This window comes from Mchenga conophoros, linkage group LG11 (assembly GCF_057382185.1).
Source record: "Mchenga conophoros isolate Kocher_MC1m ecotype Shallow Benthic linkage group LG11, M_conophoros_male_GT1.1, whole genome shotgun sequence".
Classification (NCBI taxonomy): Eukaryota; Metazoa; Chordata; class Actinopteri; order Cichliformes; family Cichlidae; genus Mchenga; species Mchenga conophoros.
The window spans coordinates 6,801,488-6,818,640 of record NC_140536.1 but is presented as its reverse complement, the minus strand read 5'-3'; the positions used below and the strand labels follow the sequence as shown (position 1 = coordinate 6,818,640).

At 46.2% G+C, this 17,153-nt stretch overlaps 1 protein-coding gene across 2 annotated transcripts in view; it reads left to right on the top strand.

The window, feature by feature from the left end:
• Positions 1 to 17,153, top strand: part of LOC146563502 (low-density lipoprotein receptor class A domain-containing protein 4-like) — a 280,198-nt gene that overhangs the window by 144,197 nt on the left and 118,848 nt on the right. The window lies entirely within an intron of this gene.

The following is a 17,153-nucleotide window of genomic DNA, read 5'->3' as shown; positions in this document are numbered from 1 at the left end:
AATGACCCCTGAGCTCTATGTGTGCAATGCCCAAGCTGACACAAACTGACCTGAGACCTGCTTCCTAGTATACTTAGTCTAATTTCAGAGAAACGTGAGTTTACTCAAATGCAAAACTAATCATCTGGAAATTGTGTTGAGGGCTGAAAGCACATGAAATTAATGGCAGGGTAACTGTCACTGCTTGAGAACTTGATTTCAGTTGCATGTTGTATTGTTTTGTGACGTCATCCTTGCTTATCAGTATAAGGGAACAAAGTGTACAGGCATTATACCAAATCTATATACCGCACCCTCTCATCCCTACCGCCAGCACCAGCCACCTGCTTCTAGCTCCTGCTGAGCACCACTGTCCAGGGAACAAGATGAGAGTGTTCCCTTGACTCGTCACAATCAATGAAAACACAGAAGGGGAGTGAGAGAGAGAGAGATGTTGAGAGGGGGAGATGGAAAGAGAGGTGCAGAGAGAGGGAGAGACAGACAGAGAGAGAGAGAGAGAGGGTGAAGGACACCACTGGGCTTCAATGGCTGTCTGCCAGGCCACTTTGATGTGCTGCGGCGCTCTCTTTCAACAACTTTTAGGAGGAGAGGGAAAACTTTTTACAGCAGCACTTTCATCCTTGGCTCCATGAGAGAGAGAGAGAGAGTGTGTGTGTGTGTGTGTGTGTGTGTGTGTGTGTGTGTGTGTGTGTGTGTGCGTGTGTGCGCGCGCGTGTCTGGCAGGTTTCTTACCTTCCTCTCCATCTCTTTCTCTCATCTCACCCACCCTCATTCACTCCCCCGCCCTCTACCTTCCTCCCTCAAATGTGTTTCACCTCTCCAACCCCTCCAACCTTGTTGTTTTTTTAATCTATCGCACTTTTTTTTTCTGCTGCTGTCTATCTAAATTTCTGCAGCTCTACAAGGCACAGCAAATGAACATTTTTTATATTTATTTAAATTTTAGGGTGATTTAAATGGGTGGGGGTGGGGGGATAATTTCCAATGGATAGAATCCTCCTGAGCTGGGTGCTTAAAATATTTAGCTATCTAGAGCGGATGTTAATGTAAGAGTCTGCAGCTTGCATTACGGGAAAGCTGCTCAATGAGTGTAATTTTCTGAGCTGGTGCACATTTTCTGTTGATGCCATAGAGACACAAGAAGGGCAGAGAGATGGTTGCAGGGAAAAGAAGGTGAGAGAAAGGAGAAAAACGGAATAGGACGATTACAAAAAAATAAGAAAAAGAGTGCAGGCAGTCTCAGGGGGAGACAAGAGACAAAGAGGGGCTTGAAGTGAGATGGAAGACCAGACAGAGACACAGCCATGGATGGAAAGAGAGGGGGATTAAGAGGAGGAAAGGAGGAAGGGAGAGGGACATAGAAAACGTTTCTGTGTTAATGGAGTTTGCCATCTTGTTGCAGCCGCTGGCTGTTGTCGTGGCGGTGGCAGACAGATGGATCATGAATACTGTCTAGACACACTGCAGCCTGATGCCTGCATCTCACTCCCTGCACCTCCTCTGCTCTCCTCTCCTCTCTAGGTTCCTCACATCTGCTGCCAGCTGCAGTTTAGCACAACAGTGAGAAACAAGAAACCAAGTGTTGTGTTAGACATAGGTAATTTACATTTAAATCAGATCTAATAAAAATGGCATTAAAGAGCATCCAAAGTTTGCTTAGTACCTGTGCTTTTGTGGCAGCCAATTTGATTCATTAAAGTGTGTCTTATAATGCCCCAGAGCTTGCTTCCCTAGATTTAATGTATTTGTTAATAATGTTTTTAATTATGCTCGTGCATCTCCTGTACAGGCTGCTAAAGCTACTGTGAAGAGGAGTAAAGTCAACAGAAGGACAGTTAGCATCGTCTACAATGTTTTTTCATTGAAAAAAGTTCCTTTTAAAGTGAGACAGTGTAGCCTTTAAAAATAATGTCATTCTTTCAAAGGGACCTCAAAGCTCATTTTAGTGCGTTCAAAATACTAAGGCATTTTGTTGGTACGGGCTCAGTGTGGCCAGTAGCTTATAGTGACTGATGTTAGCTCAGGGGTGGGCAATCTCAGTCCACAAGGGCCGGTGTCCCTGCAGGCTTTAGATCTCTCCTTGGGTCAACACACCTGAATCACATGATTAGTTTGTTACCAGGCCTCTGGAGAACTTCAGGACATGTTGAGGAGCTAATTTAGCCATTTAAATCAGCTGTGTTGGTTCGAGGACACATCTAAAACCTGCAGGGACACCGGCCCTCATGAACTGAGATTGCCCACCCCTGTTTTAGCTAGTGTTAATAAAGTCATAGTCATTGAAGACTTCTGTCTCTATGCTAGTTATACAAGAGAGCAAACTACACTGACAAAATAACAAAGCAACAGTCAGACAGCTCGTGTAAGAAATGATTATTATTATTACAGCAGTAGAGTATACGTAAGGGTTGCTAGGCTCTGAGCTCACTTCTCAAAATAGTGTTCCATACAGAAATTAGAGCGTGATGACTAAAGAGTATGCTGGGATGGTGGAGGGGTTGAAACAGTAGTTTAAAGGAAGTGAGAGCAAGTTATTCAGCTTATCGCCACAACTAAATTTGGAGGGTGTGTTAGGGTATATGATGTGAGGAATGTGAGGCATGTTGGTGTGTATGACACACTGTATCTTGAGTTCCCTGCCTGAATTAGTGTCTAGGCTTTGCTTCGTACTGCTACCTCTCTTTACCTCTTAGCTATAATAGTTGAATTATAGTTAAATTCACATTAGACTAATTACTGATTCAAATTTGGCCAATGTAGGTCCGGTTCTCACTGTTTGGATTGATCAGCTTCATGCATGTGAAGGATTATCATTACCGAGTAGTTTTCAGTTCAGTCCACAGTTTCTAAGCCCAAATGCAGTGCGTCAGGTGAGAGACATGCTCGTCATTAGTTCTTGCTGTTCGCTGGGTTGTGTACCGCAACTTCATTCTACAATGTGAGACAATATCGAGTTCTACTCTACCTTTGAAAGAGAAGCTATCTGGACTGTAGTCCATGCAAGAGGTATTTTGGCTACGCAATAACAGGTTTTACTCACCACATGGACCACTTACAACATTTGGCTTCCTGCAACTTAGTCCACCTTAGTGGCCAACTTAGTGGCACCTTGACGCCCTTTTGACACCCTGGAAGAGACCAAGTAGACGGAAACGTAACAATGTTACAATGAACAATCTTGATCATGGGCCAACTTTAAATCAGGCATGGCTTTAGATTTCTACTGCTCCACTATCAGAAATGTTTAATCACACCTCATATATGCATATAGGATTCTTGTTAACATGATAACCGTAGGATTTTGTTATAATGTAACTTCCAAGTGCATTAGAAATATGAATTACTGGAAGATTAAAGGCAAAAACCGAGGTGCCTGATGTGTATGCACATCATGTCAGTCATCTGTCTCAGACTACGTGAGCATTGATGGAGATTGTGGAATACTCTGACAGCACTCCAACATCAATCCAGGCACGAAATGTGGGAATATTTTATGTAAGACTGCTGTTCATGTAACCTGCAGGCATCTGTAAAATGTAAATATCTAAGAAGCACCTTACAGCCAGTATGAACACACTCAAATGCACCTGCATTCACAGCTTTTTTTTTTGTTACCACAGAGCCAGGATGTATTCCTAAGTGGGTGCTTTTGTTAATATATTTGCATTGATAGATATGTTTATGCATGTGTCATCATCTTAGTTATCTATAGTTATTAGTCATATGCAGTCTGGAAATGCTCTTGGGGACCCATGTGGATATTGACAGATGATTGATTTTGCTGTGGGCGGAGCCAAGAAGCTGTAGTACACAGAAATTTTGCAGCATTCCAATGAGGATTTCCCTGCAGCTCTGAGCACATCGTAAGAACATTTTCTGTAAATCTGCAAAGTACTCCTCCAGTAATTTCAGGACATTATTAGGAGTTGTTCATATTGTGATAAGCAGTAGGCACTCCCTATTTTATTATAAAACCACTCCTAAAAAGGACAGTGCAACATGTCAGGCTTAAAAAAGCTTATAGCAAATAGGATAAAAATATGAGGAAGGCACACGCAGGTTCTTTGTGTCCAGTGAACTACATTTGATGCAGATGCAGATTATGTCCGCTTGGTGTTAGAGTGCCAGAGTAGTAGCACGTACACTATTAAAGTAGCATTATTACTCTAAATAGCAGGAAAAATCCTTGTGGAGGCCCAAGTGACCTTTGAAAAGTAATGGCTGTGTAAAGCACCATTTAGCCCATGAGGAACCTTAAGAGAGCTTGTGTGTTTTTAAGACTGGGTGAGCGTTGCTTGCTGCCATTTCACTTCAGCCAGGCTTGTCTTGGCTTTCTCACCTTGTTAGGCCCTGCTGAAGTATGAGGAGGGGACAGGGAAGGAGACCAGATGATGGTTCAGATCGATGGTCAACTCTAGCTTAGCCATTGATCCCATTCCAGTGTGAACGGCACTTCAATAGCATCTAGCAAGCCTTCAGGCTGGCTGATTGATTCCGTTTGTCGAGAATCATAACTGAGGAGGCTCATTATTGACTACTCCTCCATCCCAGACAGTCTGAGTGCCTTACACAGTGCTGTTGTCCACCACTGATAGCTTCAATACCTTTTTTTCTGATGCTTTTTTTTTTTTTTGTGATACACCATTTCTGAGAAGGAGTCTCAATAAAAAAATGAAGGTCACTGCTGTGCTAAAGGTAAGTGCTTAAGCTTATAGTGGGCCGTATATGCTTTCTTATTCACTTTATTTGAGACTCTGTTAGGATTTTTTTTCATCTGTGTGTGAATCCAGTCTATTAACACTTACTTATTTATGCAGTAAGCGTGGGAAGGTGTTTGATGTTGTCTGGCTTGTATTTTTATGTCCATTTTTTTAGAAAGATTGAAAAGCGCTTCAACTTCAGCGGTAACAGGAACGATTGTCTTTGTGATAAAGGAAAACATGATCTTCAGAACACATGCTCGCTCAAAGCAGTTTACCGTTCTCTTTTTTCATTAGAGATTTACTCAGGATACCGCTTGGTGAGGAATGAACCGTGGCTAAGGATTTGGTGGCCACTCATTGCTAATGTTGAAATTTTTTCCATACTGCAAATGTCTGACATTTACATTACATTATACATTTGTGAAACTGCAATGCTCCAGTAGGCTGTCTTTCATATTTAGTTTTCTAACACCTAAAACCACTACATGAAACAGTTTTGTTATTACTATCATAACTACTACTTCAAAGCTACAAAGATTTCAGTTAACTTTCGCATTACTAAATTCACAGTAAACATAATTATCCAGTTTAGTTGTGTTTTTCTTTCCATTAACTACTGATGGAAACATCTGCTGTAGCTGCTAACAGAACCCACATGTTCACCAGTCAGTCAGTTTGTTTGTTTGTTTGCCAGTTATCGCGGGCTATAAATATAACTATAACGCTAATTGTGAAGCAGAGACAGAACAGCTGAGCTGTGTTGTCTGGGCACACACAGTAGGTGCCAAGACTTTGTTTCTGTACCATTTAGATCAAATCAAGGTTAGGCACCAGTCACAGTGGTATACAGACCTGTCGGCAACCAACTGGCAACTATGTCTCTACAGGAAAATGTGTATTCCATGACTGGTTGCGAGTGGTTGCTTGGGTTCTCTATGAAATTGATTGCCAGTGCCCCATTCACACTAGGCCGAAAGACCAGTCAGTGACCTCTCTGGTAACCACCAGTTGCTAAGCAAAAGTGTCTATTCCGTGAATGGTTGCCAGCGGATGCTGCTGGTTGCTAGTGCGGAATTGGTTGCAAAGTGATATACAGTGTTGCCTTCTACCTTCTAGTGATTGCTTTTATCACTACCTGGTTGTCATGGTTTCCAGTTACATGGAAGACAACAAACAAGACAATCAAGCAACTGAACAAGTGGCAGTGAAACTGTAAAAAATGCAATGTATACCAGAGAGATTTTACTTGATCAGTTATATTTTTAAATATTAACATTTGGGGGTTGGGTTTTTCCCGTTTTTTCCCAATAAGCAGAAGTTAGCAACAAAATAAAAGATTATAGCTTCCCCCCCCCCCCCCCCCCCCCCCCCCCCCTAAAATCAATAAGGCAGGGTTGGTCCCGTCTAAGGTGGTGGTAACTCTTGTCCATTGTCATCCAGTAACTATTTTTACAAATTAAAACGTGACACTCAGATTAGTGTGGAGCAATTTCACCAAGTCTGAACTATTCAAAATCCTCATCACTGCTGGAGTTTCTCTTCAGGGCTTTTTAATGTGTAGCTTTGTGATATGGCTACCTGATAAGATTAGCTAGTTTTATGTTTTTCAATAGCAGGAATGATATCATCCTTTATACAGATGACATGTCCAGACGTCCATGTTAATTTGATGTTTTAAGCCTTGAGTGGTTTAGGCCATATTCTCTGTGACTGAAGCTGAAAGTGTTTAGCAAACCCCATTATTAGATCTGTCCCAGTGGCCATTCCCATCCCAGTGTTGGTGATCCTAGACGCGTATTATCTTGATTTCTTCTACCGCCCAGCCTGCTCTTACAAGCATCTCTAAAAAATTTTTCATCCGTCTTCTTTGCTTCTTTTTTTTTCTCACCCGAGGCTCTCCAACGGTCTCTGCGTCTATTTCCTCCCTGCTTTTCATCACTTAGCCTAATCTCATGGTTGAACAGGCCTCCGGTCAGCTGTCTTCTTTCCCTTTTACGCTCTCTTTTCTATCTTCTCCCTCCCTGCTATCCTATTCCTTATTACCCCATCCCCTCTGCTTCCTTCGTTTGCAATCGCATGTTCCTTTTTACCCACTTTTGACCCTAAAGCCCATGTTAGGTGACTTGCTGTGTAATTATTGTGTCAACATTGGCAGAGTCTCTCGCTGTGCAGCTGTTTTCAATGCCAGGACTTGCTCTCCACTGCGACTCAGAGGTCAATTAGGCAGCAAGTGAATGTAGCTGCGGGATGCCGCTAATTGAATGGGGCCGTTGGGTTTAAAGCATTGATTGTGGAGGGATGGTTTGTGAGCTGATCATTGCTGTGGTGACCTCCAGACCACAGACATACCTCAGAAACGTGTGTGTGTGTGTATGTGTTTGAGTCTAAATTCAGATTGCTATATAAGTGGTCTTAACCTGTCTCCAGTGTCTCCGTTCTACAGGGATGACTTGTTTTGTATTGCTTCTACTGGCACTGCGTTAGACCAGAGTTATATATAGGACAGTAATTCAGTATGAATTAAGAACACACAGTCAATACAAAACAGTGCAATAATGGACAGTTAAAGACGCATGGGTCACAAGCCTTAGTGTCAGTCCCAAGCATGGACAAATGGGAGGGTTGTGTCTGGAAGGGCAAAATCGAAAACATGCGGCTCCATCCACCCTAAGTGAGTAAGTAAAAGTTTATTTGTAGCTTGGCAAGTTATGCTGCAGGGAAAAAGCGTCGTCAAAAATAACACCTAAATTTCTGATGCTACGCTTCTGCGAGAGATCCAGATCACTCAGTTGCTGTTTAATGTGGGACACTGCACTGTCCAGTGCAATAATCAAAGTTTCAGTTTTATCTGGGTTTAATTGTAGGTAGTTGTTATTCAACCATTGGTTAATGTTTGTTCAGCAAACTCTTTTTAAACCAAGCTTAAAAGAGCAGTGTAGCTGAATATCGTTGGCAAAAAGATGATAAAACACATCACTAAACTGCTGTATTATGTGGCCTAAAGAAGGAATATTTATTAAAAACAAAATAAATCCCAACATGGAGCCTTGAGGGACTCCACATAGTTGCTCTGCAGATTCAGACATAATCTGGTTTAAGGACACACTAAAACCGCACATCCCAGCAAGATCCCTCAGCCTGTTTAACATTGTAGTATGATTAACTGTGTCAAAAGCTAAGGAGAGGTATTTTAAGACCAAGACTGTGTATTCTCAAGTGTTTCAGTGGAATGCATTTTGCAAAAACCAGATTGGAAGCAGTCAAAGTTGTTGTGTTTTTCCAAGCAGGCGGTAAGGTGGGCAGCAACTGCCTGCTCACTTACACTCAACAAAAATATAAACGCAACACCTTTGTTACTGCTCCCATTCCCCATGGGATGGACGTAGAGACCTAAAATTCATTCCAGATACACAATATAACCATCCCTCCCAAACAGTGGTCATAAATCAGTCCAAATGTGTGGTAGTGGGCACATCTGCTATATTGAGATAATCCATCCCACCTCACAGGTGTGCCACATCAGGATGCTGATCTGACATCATGAGTAGTGCACAGGTGTACCTCAGACTGCCCACAACAAAAGGCCACCCTGGAATGTGCAGTTTTTTGCGCTATTGGGGGTCTGGGGACCCAGAACCCGTCAGTATCTGGTGTGACCACCATTTGCCTCATGCAGTGCAACACATCGTCGCATGGAGTCTATCAGATTGTCAATTGTGGCCTGTGGAATGTTGGTCCACTTCACTTCAATGGCTGTGCGAGGTTGTTGGATATTCGTGGGAACTGGTACACGCTGTCGTATACGCTGGTCAAGCACATCCCGAACATGCTCAATGGGTGACATGTCCGGTGAGTATGCTGGCCATGCAAGAACTGGGACATTCTCAGCTGCCATCTGCCCTGAACAATGTGAACCATGATTCATCCGTGAAGCGCACACCTCTCCAACGTGCCAGACGCCATCGAATGTGAGCATTTGCCCACACAAGTCTGTTACGGCGACGAGCTGGAGTCAGGTCAAGACCCCGATGAGGACGACGGGCATGCAGTTGAGCGTCCCTGAGACGGTTTCTGACAGTTTGTGCAGAAATTGTTTGGTTGTGCAAACCAATTGTTCCAGCAGCTGTCTGGGTGGCTGGTCTCAGACGATCTTGGAGGTGAACCTGCTGGATGTGGAGGTCCTGGGCTGGTGTGGTTACACGAGGTCTGCGGTTGTGAGGCCGGTTGGATGTGCTGCCATATTCTCTGAAATGCCTGTGGAGACGGCTTATGGTTGAGAAATGAACATTCAATGCACGGGCGACAGATCTGGTTGACATTCCTGCTGTCAGCATGCCAATTGCACGCTCCCTCATTGCTTGTGGCGTCTGTGGCATTTTGCTGTGAGACAAAACTGCACATTCCAGGGTGGCCTTTTGTTGTGGGCAGTCTGAGGTACACCTGTGCACTACTCATGATGTCAGATCAGCATCCTGATGTGGCACACCTGTGAGGTGGGATGGATTATCTCAATATAGCAGATGTGCCCACTACCACACATTTGGACTGATTTGTGACCACTGTTTGGGATGGATGGTTATATTGTGTATCTGGAATGAATTTTAGGTCTCTACGTCCATCCCATGGGGAATGGGAGCAGTAACAAAGGTGTTGCGTTTATATTTTTGTTGAGTGTATGTCTTGACATAAAAGGGTGTTTGGAAATTGCTCTATAATTTTGATATAATGTCAGGTCCAAGTTGGGGTGTTTTGAGCTTTGGTTCCACAGTGGCTTGTTTAAAAAAGCTGGGGAACATCCCAGTCTGAAGAAAAACATTAAAAGGTTTACAACCTATGGGGCGACAGTCAAAGACTTTGATAAAAACCTTGGTGGGCATGAAGACGGCTTCATTTTATGTTATTTGCCAGGGCCACCATATCATCAAATTTCACAGGTGTAAAGGTAGACCAGGAGTAAGAATTAGATGCCTCATTAGCAGAATAAGCTAGCTTTGGGGAGTTTTTGACATTGATTTCTCTAATCTTATTGACAAAAAGCCCTTTGGAATGCACATTTATAGGTACTGTAGCTAGAGACAACTGGTGGTTACCAGCACTGATTTTGTCAAAAAAAGACCTTGGGATTTCTCTTGTTCTTTGATATGAATCTAGAAAAATATTCTGATCTGGTATTTTTACTGGTTCATTTAGGTAGAGCATTAGATCTTGAAGTTAGAGCCTGGGTGCTTCAAGTTTTCTTCCATAGTCCTTCAGCTTTGCAACACATTCTCCTTAAGTTTAAAGTAGACTCATACCTTCTGTGTGATAGAACTTGATAGGTGCCACTTGATCCAAAATGGATAAGCATTCTCTGTTACAGCACTGGACAAGAGTGTTTACATGACTTCTATTAGAACGCAGAGAAATGTCAAACATGACAGCGGACCTTTCAGCAGTAGTCTCAGTTATTATGCATCGATGAGTTTTTGATTTCAGGATTGTTTGATTAGAGCTAAAGTTGAGGTCAGAAAAGACACACTTATGGTCACTCAAATGCACATCCTCCACAACCTTGGTTCCTCTCGTGTGATGCTCGATAATGTTGATGGCCACAGAAAAACAAGGTATGTGTCACGGTCCGGGGCAGCGGCCGTGTGGAGAGCGGAAGGAGGACTCAAAACGCAGCACTTATTCAGGTGTGAGCGTGATTTATTGATAATATCCAATATAAAGTGGGGATGGTAAAACAGAACTAAGGATGAACTAACTGGGAGAAACTACACAAAGAAATAGCAAACCTGAGCATGAAGGGAGAACAGCAGGGAGAGCATGCAGGGGATTACACCAGGTATGAACACAGACGACGCGACGAGGAGCAGAGGAAATCACACACTATAAATACACAAAGAGACACTGGGAAATCACACACAGGTGGGGGAAACAGCTGGACCTGATTAACCTGACGAGACAGGGGAACACTAACACCAGGGACCAACAGAGGGAGCACAAACCCAGAACCCAGTGTCTAAAATCCCAAACACAAACCATCCCAAAACAGCCATGAATAATAATGAAAGTAATAACAATAAAGAACATAAACATAAAGTCACTGAGTCATGGTCGCAGGACCATGACAGTACCCCCCCCCTCAAGGGCTGGCCCCCGACAGCCACAGAAACACACCACCAGATCCGGGCGGGCGGCAGGGGGCCCAGAACGGAGGGACCGGGCCAAAACCAAAGACGGAGGCCCCAGAGTCCCAAACAAATGTTCACAAAAAAAAAAAACTCACAGGGGAGCAGAGTCCAAAACACAGTTCAGGTGGCCGGCCAGGGGCCCGATAACACAGGAGGCCGGGATGGGACAGTTCAGGAGGCCGGCCACGAAGAAGGCCGTGGAGGCGCACAAAAGGTTCAGGAGGCCGGCCGTGCGGAAGGCAACGGCGGCTGCTCAGGCGAAGAGGGTCCGGGGGCCGGCCGTGCAGAAGGCAACGGCGGCCGCTCAGGTGACGGCGCCCGGCCAGTAGCCTAGCCAGCGGTCCAGAAAACGGCCGTTTAGCTCCAGACCCAAACGAGGCTGGGCCAGGCGAGGCTGAGGGCACGGAAGCCGGGACCGCAGCAGGCGGAGATGATGATGCAGACACGGAGGCTGGACCAGACGATGATGCAGACACGGAGGCTGGACCAGACGATGATGCAGACACGGAGGCTGGACCAGACGAGGATGCAGACACGGAGGCTGGACCAGGCGAGGCTGATGAGGACGCTGAAGCTGAGGCTGGACCAGGCGAAGCTGATGAGGACGCTGAAGCGGAGGCTGGACCAGGCGCTGCGGGTGAAGATGAGGATGCTGTGGCCGAGGATGCGGGCACGAAGGCTGGACCAGACGAGGATGAAGCCGGACCGGGCGAGGATGAAGCTGTAGCTGAAGCTGGGCCGGGCGAAGCTGTAGCTGAAGCTGGGCCAGGTGAGGATGAAGCTGGACCAGAATCAGGCGAGGATGAAGCTGAGGATGAAGCCGGACCAGGCGTGGATGAAGCCGGGCCAGGCGTGGATGGAGCCGGGCCAGGCGAGGATGAAGCCGGACCAGGCGAGGCTGAAGCCGGGCCAGGCGATGATGAAGCTGTAGCTGAAGCCGGGCCGGGCGAGGACGAAGCTTCAGGCTGAGGCGTGGCAGTAGCAGGTGGTAGCGCTGCAGCCACAGGTGGAGAAGCAGCCACAGGTGGAGAAGCAGCCACAGGTGGCCGGACGGGATCCTCGGGCCCCCCAGCTGATGTGGCAGCCGGTGTGGCATGAGGCTGGACGGGCTCCTCGGGCCCCCGAGCCGAAGAAGCAGGAGGCCGGACGGGCTCCTCGGGCCCCCCAGCCGAAGAAGCAGGAGGCCGGACGGGCTCCTCGGGCCCCCCAGCCGAAGAAGTAGGAGGCCGGACGGGCTCCTCGGGCCCCCCAGCCGACGTGGCAGTCAGTGTGGCAGGAGGCCGGACGGGCTCCTCGGGCCCCCCAGCAGGCGAAACAGGAGGCCGGACGGGCTCCTCGGGCCCCCGAGCCGAAGAAGCAGGAGGCCGGACGGGCTCCTCGGGCCCCCCAGCCGAAGAAGCAGGAGGCCGGACGGGCTCCTCGGGCCCCCCAGCCGACGTGGCAGTCAGTGTGGCAGGAGGCCGGACGGGCTCCTCGGGCCCCCCAGCAGGCGAAACAGGAGGCTGGACGGGCTCCTCGGGCCCCCCAGCGAAAACAGCCGCAGAACCAGTGGGCACCGGGGCCCCCGGCACACATGAAACAAAACCAGTAGGCACGTGGGCCTCTGGCACATTTGAAACAAAACCAGTAGGCACGTGGGCCTCTGGCACACATACGGAGGGCTGCAGCTGCGCAGAGCACTGACCCTGCTCAGGCAGTGACAGCCCGGTGCAGTTCACAGCTGGCATCTTGGCCTCCAGGGGTCCAGAGTAAGCTGAGGGCAGTAACCCAGCCTCTGGGGAAGCCCCGGAGTGAGCAACAGTCTCTATTGTTGCCAGCTTTTGAGGAACAGGTCCGTTGTAAAACAGTTCATCTCCCTGCTTAGAAACAGCGGTGGAAAAATAGTGTGAATGTTGTGACTCAGCCATTAACTGAACTATGGGTTTTAGCGAGGCTAGCGGTGGTGGTGGCTGAGTGGCTAACTGGAGCGGCGGCAGAACCGGTAATTGTGTCCGTAGGGAGGCTAACGATTGAGCTGCAGACTGGGAAGCTTGTGGCTGGACACAGAACTGAGCCGGAGAATGGCAATAAAGTCCTGGCTCAGAAGGAGCGGCAGAGAAACAGTCTCCCGGTTTTACAGAGGGTTTGTACACGCCCACTTGGGAAGGATCCGTTACCACGAAGGTAGGTAAGCGACCCGTACAGTCTCCCATCCCACTCTGAATAGCCCCAGAAAATAAAGTCCCGGAAACTGGGGAAAGCAATGCATCCCGCTCACTCACCGCATCGGGCTGCTCGAAAGTGAATGCAGACGGGGGGTGTAGTCCAAGGTCCAAAAGGAGAAACTCCCGCTCCCACGAACAGAGCGAGCCCAGAAGCCATGGGAGACCGGTCACCAGACGCTGTAGCCGCCTCTCTATAGCGCGCTGGGACGTGCCACCCGGGCTTTCCAGCCACAGGTCGATCAGCTCCTGTGTGGCATCGATGAGCGTCTCCCGTAGCTCCCTGGACGGGTTAAGCGCTGCTGGGTCCATGTTGTGGTCGCGTCGTACTGTCACGGTCCGGGGCAGCGGCCGTGTGGAGAGCGGAAGGAGGACTCAAAACGCAGCACTTATTCAGGTGTGAGGGTGATTTATTGATAATATCCAATATAAAGTGGGGATGGTAAAACAGAACTAAGGATGAACTAACTGGGAGAAACTACACAAAGAAATAGCAAACCTGAGCATGAAGGGAGAACAGCAGGGAGAGCACGCAGGGGATTACACCAGGTATGAACACAGACGACGCGACGAGGAGCAGAGGAAATCACACACTATAAATACACAAAGAGACACTGGGAAATCACACACAGGTGGGGGAAACAGCTGGACCTGATTAACCTGACGAGACAGGGGAACACTAACACCAGGGACCAACAGAGGGAGCACAAACCCAGAACCCAGTGTCTAAAATCCCAAACACAAACCATCCCAAAACAGCCATGAATAATAATGAAAGTAATAACAATAAAGAACATAAACATAAAGTCACTGAGTCATGGTCGCAGGACCATGACAGTATGGTTTTTCAGATGAGTTGGTCCAAAAACATGTACTTTTGAACAAAGTTAAAATAATCAGATATAGATAAGAGTTCAGCTGCTATGTTTGATCAGAAATCATCAATATGAATGTTAAAATCCCCAAGAATTAGAACTTTCTCCAACTTAATAATATAAGATAAAAAGTCGGATAGGAGCAGCTAGCAGAGCACAGTTATGTAGGTGAATAAACTCGCCAACCCTCTGCCATGTTTCCTTGAGAAACAAAAAAAAAATCTGTGAAAAGCTCAACTAAGTAACTAACTAACTCAGCTAAGGAACAAAGACTGGTTGGTGATGGAGCGAATGTTCAGAAGAGCAATCCGACAGTGTAGGTTTCGCATCAGGTGGCCACAGTGGGACTGACAGCAGACCTTGTCCGTTCACGAGATTTCCAACTGTGCCGCGTGACCAACCACTGGTTTGGCAATGCAAGACCCAGGGCCATAGTGGTAAGGCTGCAATCGACAGAATCCAGAGGATTGCACGAGAAGAACCAAGGCTACAGTGGCTGTGAGGGTGTATTTCCAACCACAACCTGGAGAGTAACCGGCAGTCAAAACGGTGAAGCCTCCCGTCCAATCGGTGGATTTCCAACCTGGAGGCTCGTCTAATCTGTACCTGGATGCCAGACGCTTTTCCTTGATTTCTTTTTAGGATTTCCTCAGGTACGTTCCGTGACTACTAAAAAATATTCAGGTGAGGAAGTGAAGCACACAAATGGTGGCGGAAAAGTTTTCTTATAACTGTTGCAATCATTGAAAAGGTGTTCCGTAGACCCTTAGATGTATACACAGCAGAAGTGAGTTGCTTGGGCTGATATTATACCAGAAAATGCATAAAATACAAGAATAAATCACAGACAGGTAGCTGCCAACCTTAGCACAAGCCCCATCTTTTGCACTGTCTGTGGCAACAGCAACCAAAAAACCTTTATTCGGAATAGTGTTATAGTGTTACCATTTGCTAGTGCTGATTTTTAATCTTAATTTATATGAAGAAAGTAAAGCAAGTGTGAGTTGTGTTTTGAATTTGAATTTCCTGTTTGTTTTTTTTAAATACAGACAAAATTAGGGTTAAAATACCAGACGGATACCACTAAGAGAAGTACTATTTTAAGGATATCCATTGCTGGTCAAAGCATTTGTGAAATAAATGTAATCTAATTAGCAAAAAGGCTTCAAATGCAATCTGTTATTTTTCCTTCAGATCAGAAGTAGCTAAATATAATATTAATCATGTGATGTTATCAGCTCACACGGAGGGTATGTCACTAGGCCCTGCAGTCCGTTTTGGAATTCTTTTCATTATGCGGTGTGAGCGAGCGGTCCACTCTCAAGGCTCCATAGGAGCGCCCCCTCTCAGTGACCGGCGTTCCTTTGATTGTGTTGCAGGATCCCCGAGGCAGCGGATGGTTTTGCACTGAAACATCTCACATGCGTTACTAATGAAGACAGCAAACGTTTGTCATTCTCTGTGATCAATGCTTTACTGATCAGTCTGACGTGTGTTTAGAGCTTTAGAGTGGTGACAGCTGACAGCTGATGGCTTTCAGTAGCAAATGCATTGTTGTTAATTCGCCACAGATCTCAACATAACATCTGCTAGTGTATATAACAGCGGGGGGCCTGCTGTGCTGCCAGGAGATGTTTCTGTGACACGTTTAAGATTGGCTGACTGACCTGATTTTGACCTACATGCATAAAATATTTTATTTTTTTATATTTTTTTTTTTGAACTGCTACCACACCAACCATACCACCTCCCTTTATATTTTTGTACTTACAAGCCGGCACATTCTGTTCTATGTTTATTGGCAAATGTTGTGTTGCAGATCATGTTGACTCTTTGAGCCACATAAAGATGTCTTTTTTTTTTTACCTCTCCTGCACCCTTTAATGATGAGTTTAGGTACCTCTGTATGTATCAATAAAAATGTGATTTGATGACCATCAGAACAGTTTCCGGGGTTTTTTGAGGGTAGCTGCAAAGGCAGAGAGCACCCTCACCAACTTCCACCCAGTCATTTGGTTTCATAAGCAGTCCTGAAATATGACAGAAAGCACTCAGTTCAGAAAAGAGCTTCAAGGGTAGGTAAGCTTCCAAGGGGTAAAGAGTTAATGTATTACAGAGGTGTTTTCAGGATTGTTTTAAAAATCCTGTGAGAAGATTTGCCATTGAGGACAATGAGAAATCAATAAATACTGTATTGCAGCCAATGAAGTATACGGGGCGATTGTGGCTCAAGAGTTGGGAGTTCGCCTTGTAATCGGAAGGTTGCTGGTTTGAGCAGTCTCAGTCGTTGTGTCCTTGGGCAAGACACTTCACCCGTTGCCTACTGGTGGTGGTCAGAGGGCCCGGTGGCGCCAGTGTCCGGCAGCCTCGCCTCTGGTAGCTTGCCATCACCAGTGTGTGAATGTGTGTGTGAATGGGTGGATGACTGGATGTGTAAAGCGCTTTGGGGTCCTTAGGGACTAGTAAAGCGCTATACAAATACAGGCCATTTACCATATACTAGCTGCAGTGGAGGACAAGGTTGAACCGCAAGTAGCTAAAACAAATGCAGTCTTGTCTTTTCAAAGTAAATGTCTTCCCACAATATCTGGGAAGTAAGAAATTTCAGTGCACATTAAAGAACATTATTTGCTTACTTTCTTACATATTTACTGAGGAGAAAAAGTGTTTTCCTGTTGCAGTTTCCTCCTGTAGTTGCATCAATATGACACCCCAGTTTTGGGGAAACTTTTGTGAAATGTCAGGATGCGTGCAGCGGCACCCAAGGCCGCCTATTCAGTCACGCACCTGTTGTATTGCAAGTGCGATTACACATGATGGCAGACAATCAGCCGCTGAGGCACAGAGCTGCGATCGCATCCAGATGAACCGATGATTAATTAGGTCTGCATGTCATTAGCACGAATGCGCTGGAGGACCATATGTGTCATCTTCAGTTTTACTATGCCGTTCCTAAAAGGGATCTATTGAATGGACATGTGCGTGTGAGACGCAGAGAGAGGAAAGAACGAGAGATGGGAGGGATTTCCAGCTCATTAAGATTCAGATTAGCGAAGCCATCCACTTGTTGTCCTCAGGCCCTCTGTGGAGCGGCCTGCTCTTCCGTGTGGTTCAAGGATTTACTCAGAGCAGACACAACATGAGAAACACTTGGGAAAGCACTGGATAAACACATTCATCAGGACCTCCCTCTTCCTT